Raw genomic sequence first — 6,717 nt, forward strand, 5'->3', positions numbered from 1 at the left:
GCATTAAAATAAGGGTGTCAGGGCCGGGCGCAGTGGCTCACACCTGTAATCCCAGCACTTTGGGAGGCCAGTGGCTCACACCTGTAATCCCAGCACTTTGGGAGGCCAAGGGGGGTGGATGACCTGAAGTCAGGAGCTCAAGACCAGCCTGACCAACATGGAGAAAACCCGTCTCTACTAAAAATACAAAATTAGGCGAGCATGGTGGCGCATGCCTGTAATCCCAGCTACTGGGGAGGCTGAGGCAAAAGAATCGCTTGAACCTGGGAGGCGGAGGTTGCAGTGAGCCAAGATCGTGCCATTGCACTCCAGCCTGGGCAACAAGAGCAAAACTCTGTCTCAAAAAAAATAAAATAAGGGTGTTGGACTTGGATGGTCTCTAAGATTTACCATGTTAAACTTCAAATGAAGTGGCGTAACTCTAAGTACTAAAAGAGCTTGAGAGAGAGAGAAAGAGAGAGCAAGAGAGAAAGAGAGACAGCAAGAGAACAAGAGAGAGAGAGAGAACCCATTTCTTTATAGGTGCCATTGAGAAGTTGGAGAATTGAAGCATCTCATGGGAGGAGTAAATCAGACATAATTTCAAGGGCCTCTTCTGACCCCGTGATTCTGTGTTTGTGTGCGATTTCCGGGCACTATCCTGGGCACCTTATGCACGTGGGCTGTTTCATGCCCACAGCAGCTTTGAGGGGTAGAAAGCATGATTTCTGTCTTGCAAGCTGCTTGGAAAGATTAATTTTTCTTTTGCCAGCAGTAAGTGGCAGAACCAAGGCAGGATTACAATCCCGCATGATCTCAAAGCTCAGATGATTAACCGCAGTCTGTATCTTATATCTTTGTACTAGACCAATTGAGGCTTACAGGCAAAACTTTGATGCTCCGAAGATCTTAGAATGACTTAAAAATGATCGAAGGATGCTTTCACTGTAGCACAATTCCCCCTAGCATGCCATTGCCTCATTGTCTCCCTGTCCCTGCAGCCTCTGCTCCTGGAGAAGGGGGCCGTGTTTACCTGGTTCAGCAGCACTTTCCTGGAACAAACTACGTCTGGTACACAGAATAGGCAGTTAATCCATGTGAGTTAAATAAGTAAACAGAATTAACAAAGAAATTGCATTTTAATGTAAGGCAAATCCTGAAATATAAACCTCCAACGGCTACGTGGCTTCCAAAAACAGCCTTCTGCAGACCCCGGCTTTCCCATGTAGACACTTCCGGGTTTCCTCTCCTTTTTCCCATTCTGATTTTTAATGCTGGACTCACCCAAGCAGTCCTAAAACAGCAACAGAAAGTGCACAATGCACCGTCTCTGCCTCACCCCTTGCTCTGGCAGGCAGAGGCTCCCTGTGCTGTCAGCATTAGTCAGGATACATCCCACTAGCCATAGTACTAAAAAAAAAAAAAAAAAAAAAAAAAAAAAAAAAAAAGCCCTGAACCTCAGGGGCTCACAGAAGAGGTTTCCTGCTTGCTCGTGCAACATCCACTGGGAAGTGGGGTCCCCTTGCGGCTCGTCTCCACACGGTGATTCAGGGCCATGCTGCCTGGTACACAGAGTAGGCAGTTGTGTGTTGTGACGTATCATCTCCCCCACGTGGCCTTTGCTCCTGCTGCAGAGGGAAGAGAGGGCTGAGAGGCTGGTGGGATGTTTTAGGGCCAGGCCCGGACACAGGTCACACAGGAGGCCCCAGCAGACTCCAGAGAAGAGGGGACAGTGCAGTCTTCCTGTGCTCAGGAGAGGACCCAGCACAATGAACTAAGCTGCCCCTGACACACCAGCTGGCTCAATGCTCAGCTGAGAAAACTCTTCCTTCTTACAGGGGTCTCCTGGGCAAGTCCTAGGCAACCACTCCACGCCCTCCCTCTTCTGCTCTCCAGGGAGGTCTCCGCAGATGCCTGTCTCTCTCCCTTCTTCTGTTTGCCTGTTTCCCCTCCTTGTAAATTAAAAATTTCTCTGATTGCTTCTGAAAAATCATAAGAATAAAGCTAACATTCAATTTTTACAAGACAAAGTTAAGCCATAAATCTCGAAGTGCAACTAGACATATTAAGGAAACAGCACCTTTCATCTCGAAAGCCCTCGAATGGATCCCAGCTTCCCTTCGGAATACCGACGGCTCACCTTCCATGGCCTCCCATGATCATGTTTTTCGTTTGACCACCAGGGATCAAAATAACTTTTAAAAATTCGTATTGTATTCTGTTCTGTCTAATTACCGGTGTTTCCCCCTATTGTTTTCTACTATTAAGGGTTTCTAGGAGTTGGCCTGGGAATCTCAACAGCATTTATGACGTTGTCATTGAGGAAAACACATTCTGCATTTGAAACAACCGACGCACCTACACACTTCGTATTTGGAAGCAAGGCCGTTTCTGTATTTTAACTCTGGAAACTTGTAAAATATGTATGGTAAATGGAGTGACTTGCAACTATCTGAAATGTTAACTAGAGCAATGGTTTTCTGACCATTTCACCCAATAGAAGCTGCTGTCATAAAGAAACTCAGACCCCTCACGTGTTCAGAAATTATGTCCTTCCAGCAAGAGCTGGAACGTTTTCAGGCCTGTCTTCAAAGCCCCGCCCACTGCAGAACCATCTAGCAGGATGTCTCAGACGCCACGGCTCACCGTGAAGCCATAAAAGCTAATAAGCGACTGAAATACGTGGAAATCCCCGTACAACACTGGAAACTGGAAACGCTGGAAACGTGAGGCCTGTCAGTGATCAGAGAAACAAAAGTGCACAATGGCCCTGAGCGAATGCACAATGGCCCTGAGCAAATGACAATGAACACGGTAATTCTCCAAATGACCAAAAAGGCCGTGCCAGCTTCTGCAGGTAAATTTGGAGGTTCAGCAGTAGCAAATTGTCTTCCCATCACCCCAGCAAACGTGCCTTCCTTTACCTTAAAAGCCAGTTTTTCCTTGGCTTCCAAGAGATGGATCTCTAAAGATTTTCACGTGGAAAATGAAATCCGAATAATGCCTGAAAGTGCAGCCTGGCCTCCCGCAAGCAGAGCGCCTGCGCAGAGCCCTGGAGGATAGAGTACGTGCCAGTCGAGGTGCCCATCACACCTTGAGTCCTGGAGGGTGGGGTACATGCCAGCTGAGGTGCCCGTCCTGCCCTGAGCCCTGGAGGGTGGAGTATGTCTGAGCCGAGGTGTCGGTCACATCCCGAGCTCTGGAGGATACAGTATGTGCGAACTGAGGTGCCCATCATGCCCCCAGCCCTGGAGGGTGGAGCACGTGCCAGCCGAGGTGCCCGTCATGTCCCAAACCCTGGAGGGTGGAGTATGTGCCAGCCGAAGTGCCTGAGCTCAAGTCGCCTCTGGTAACTGTCATGTGAGGATTGGCTGCGTGGGCGTGGGGCCTTGAGCCCGCACTGGCAGAGGGCTGAACCCGGGGTGCTGGCCACTGGCCGGGGGCTGGAGGCGGGCAGTTCCCGACAGTCCGAGTGCTTCAAGTCCCTGGGGCTGGCTGGGAGAACAAGGGGAGGGAGGAGGCAATGGTGGAGTTGAGAGAAGGAGGAAGTGCGGGAGCAGGTGGAGAAGGGCGCAGCTCCTGGCTTCTAGAACAGTGCCTGGTACAGAGGCACGCAAGTATTTGCTTATTTTAAATTAACATAATAATAGATCGGGCGCAGTGGCTCACCCCTGTAAATCCCAGCACTTTGGGAGACTAGGTGGGTGGATCACTTGAGCCCAGAACTTAAAGACCAGCCTGGCCAAAGTGGTGAAACGCCATCTCCACAAAAAATACAAAAATTACCCAGGTGTGGTGGCGTGCGCCTGTAATTCCAGCTACTCAGGAGGCTGAGGCTGGAGAATTGCTTGAGCCCAGCAGGCGGAGGTTGCAGTGAGCTGAGCGCATGCCACCGCACTCCAGCCTGGGCGACATGAGTGAAACCCTGTCTCAAAATAAATAAATAAAAATAAATTTTACATAACAAGAGAATTTTAAGTCTGGGAGATCTTATTTAAAGATTATCTATCTCCAGCCCCACACACATTCCCCCTCTACACTGCAGGAACACACACGTACACATTTGCACTCCCACAAATGCACACATGAGGCACACACATGTGCACAGGCGCACACACAGATGCATGCACAGACAGGGATGAGGAAGCCGTGGCCCAAAAAGCCCACCTAATTCTCCTAAGCAGAAGCACAGGCGGTGTCCAGGAGAAGAGGGGATGCCCACCCAGAGCCGGTCAGAGCCCCACACACCGTGGATGTGTGAGGTGAACCCGCTGGCCAGCAGGCACCTTTCCCTTTCCCAGAACCGCAGCCCCCGGTAGAGTGTTGGTCCAGCCAGCGACATGCTCAGAAGAGAGAATTCAGCCGTAAATCTGGAGGCCACACGAACCACATTAAGGAGCCCGTGAGAGGGCCCTGCAGACCTGGCCGCACCAGCCCAGATGAGCCCTCCTCTGCTCACCTGTGCTTCTCCCAGGGACACAACAGTGCCCAGGGATAGGAGAAGCCCCTCCAACACAGAAAGAAATCGCTTCCCACCCGTGAGAGTGCTTAGCAAACAAGAGTCTGTCACTCATGTCAGGCAGCCACTATCACCCCACTTTACAGACGAGGACGCTGGGGCTTGGAGAGGTGGATGGCTGTTCGGGTCACAGGGTTGGCAAAGCACAAAGCTTCCAGTGACCCCTCTGTGGCTGGCTCGGAAGCCCTGCTCTACCCTGCTGCCTTGCTGGCTGAGGCCTCAACCTCAGAGGAGCATGACAGCCCTCTTCCTCTGCAAACAGATCAGGGCGGAAGTGTCCCTTCTGCGGGGTCACCGCCTGTGGGGGGAGCAGGCCACACCTCTGTGCTCACAGATAAACCGTAGTCAGCCCACCACACACGCTCTGTCAGGGGAAAAGCATTTTTATCTGTGCCTCTCCAGCCCGTGGACCCTGTGGACAGAGCCAACCACAAGGCTGCGAGACACCCGGGCCAACCAGAGCTCCCGGCTCCTCTAGACGGAAGCACAGACGTGCTTGGCTCACTCACATCCTCAGAGCAGCATCTTATCTTTGTGCAGGAGCAAAACTCCACTATTTCCGAGGGTCTCTTGCCATACTCCCGCTCTCCTGTGAAATGGAAAACTCACTTCCAACCTGATACACTCTTCTGTGGGTAGGAAGACTGGGCACGACGGCACCACAAATTCTGCCTCATTTCCAGAGGCACACAGGGCACCACCCCGCGCAGAGGCCTCTTGAGAACCTCCCTCGCTGCCCGGCGCGGGTCGCACACACATTGCTGCCTCCTGATCGTCCTTTGTGCAGCGTTAAAGCTCGACAATGACGCCCCATCCTTCTTTGTCTCCCGCATACGAAAGGCTCCTCCGTTGAATTCTGAAGGTCATTTCCAGCTGAGGCCCCAGGCCTGAGTGGTGACTAGTTCTATTCACTTTTTGTTTCACGGCTGCGGTTTTGTGCCGTCTTCACCAGGCCCAGAGCTGGCCGAGCACTGGGAAGAAGGTAATTTTCATCTTCCTGTTCAGGGCTATGTGGCTGGTGAATCCGAAGTGATGAGATTTCAATGGCCGCTCAGCTTTCCTAATTTTATAGGCTGTTCCCAGATGTAGATGCCAAGCGCTTGTTGACACAGTCAATGAGATGCAAGTCAATACCATAAACGCTGCTGCTGAGGGATCCTCCCCGCCTCCCGCCTCCTGGCGTTTCGATTTTTCCAGCAGCATAAAGAGGGTGTCGGCGCAAGATTAATGGAGAGCGGGAGGGGACAGGCCGCATGGGGAGCTGCAGCCGACATCTCCAGGCCGAAAGAGTGCTTCCGAGCCTGGGCCGGCACCTCAGGTGCTTCCGAGCGTGGGCCAGGGCCTCAGGTGCTTCCGAGTGTGGGCCAGGGCCTCGGCTCCTCTGGCTTTTACGCCCCCCAGAAGCCAGGACTCTGAGGGTGGGAGGATGGACATGGTGCACTCTTGGGCCACCAAGAACCAGGACAGGTTCAAAGGGAGATGCAGCTGTTTGTTCAGTGGATGAGGGTCATGCGGTGTCAGGGGGTAAGGGTCGCGCAGGGTCAGGGGCGAGGGGGAAACCCCCTCCCAGCCCGTGGCCAGCAAGCCAACGCTCATTAACACTCCGTTTCTCACCCAAGCACCTGGGTGTGGGAAAGAATGAAGTTCAGGGCGTTGAGTGAGGGAGAGGGAGTTTGGAAATGGCACCACAGATGATCAAGGCTCCTAATAAACCCTGAGCTAGGAGGCCCCGTGCGGACCCCCTCGCTGGCACACTTGCCCCAACTAAGCCCTGCTTTCATTCACAAAATGCCGGGTTTGAGGGGTAGGTGGCAAGGCCCAGAGACAGTGTCACCTCTTACGAGTGCCACCCCCAGCCCTGGCACAGCCTGGGTGATGGGCACCAGGCCACATGCAGTGAGCTGGTGCTCAAACAGGGGTGCCAACGGGAGGGTTTCAGGCCTGGCCAGGAGTGGGTCCGCCTCAGTCCTCCCTCCCCAGTCCCCCAAAATACATACATACCCCCTACATCAAAGCAAAAAGAGTATGGCTGGCGCCCCTCATCCGTCAGGAAGGTCTAGCTGTGGCAGCAGGACCCGGCCTCTGTCTGCAGGGGTTTCTCCACATTTCCTTTAATTTCCTTCAAACCACAGAGTCTACATCCTTTAGGGTGTGGTCCTGGCAGCTGTGGGACAGCCCCAGCTAGAGGTGATCCAAGGTGCCAAACGTGTCTCCACACT

General features: G+C 52.8%; 1 long non-coding RNA gene across 1 annotated transcript; it reads right to left on the reverse strand.

Moving 5' to 3' along the window:
• Nucleotides 1-390: 390 nt before the first annotated feature.
• Nucleotides 391-2,327, reverse strand: LOC139362506 (uncharacterized). Its single transcript, XR_011621607.1, has 3 exons — nucleotides 2,060-2,327; nucleotides 1,264-1,607; nucleotides 391-1,047 (listed from the first exon to the last, which is right to left on the reverse strand). It is a non-coding gene; the product is annotated as an uncharacterized lncRNA (long non-coding RNA).
• Nucleotides 2,328-6,717: the final 4,390 nt, after the last annotated feature.

This window comes from Macaca nemestrina, chromosome 4 (assembly GCF_043159975.1).
Source record: "Macaca nemestrina isolate mMacNem1 chromosome 4, mMacNem.hap1, whole genome shotgun sequence".
Taxonomy (NCBI): domain Eukaryota; kingdom Metazoa; phylum Chordata; class Mammalia; order Primates; family Cercopithecidae; genus Macaca; species Macaca nemestrina.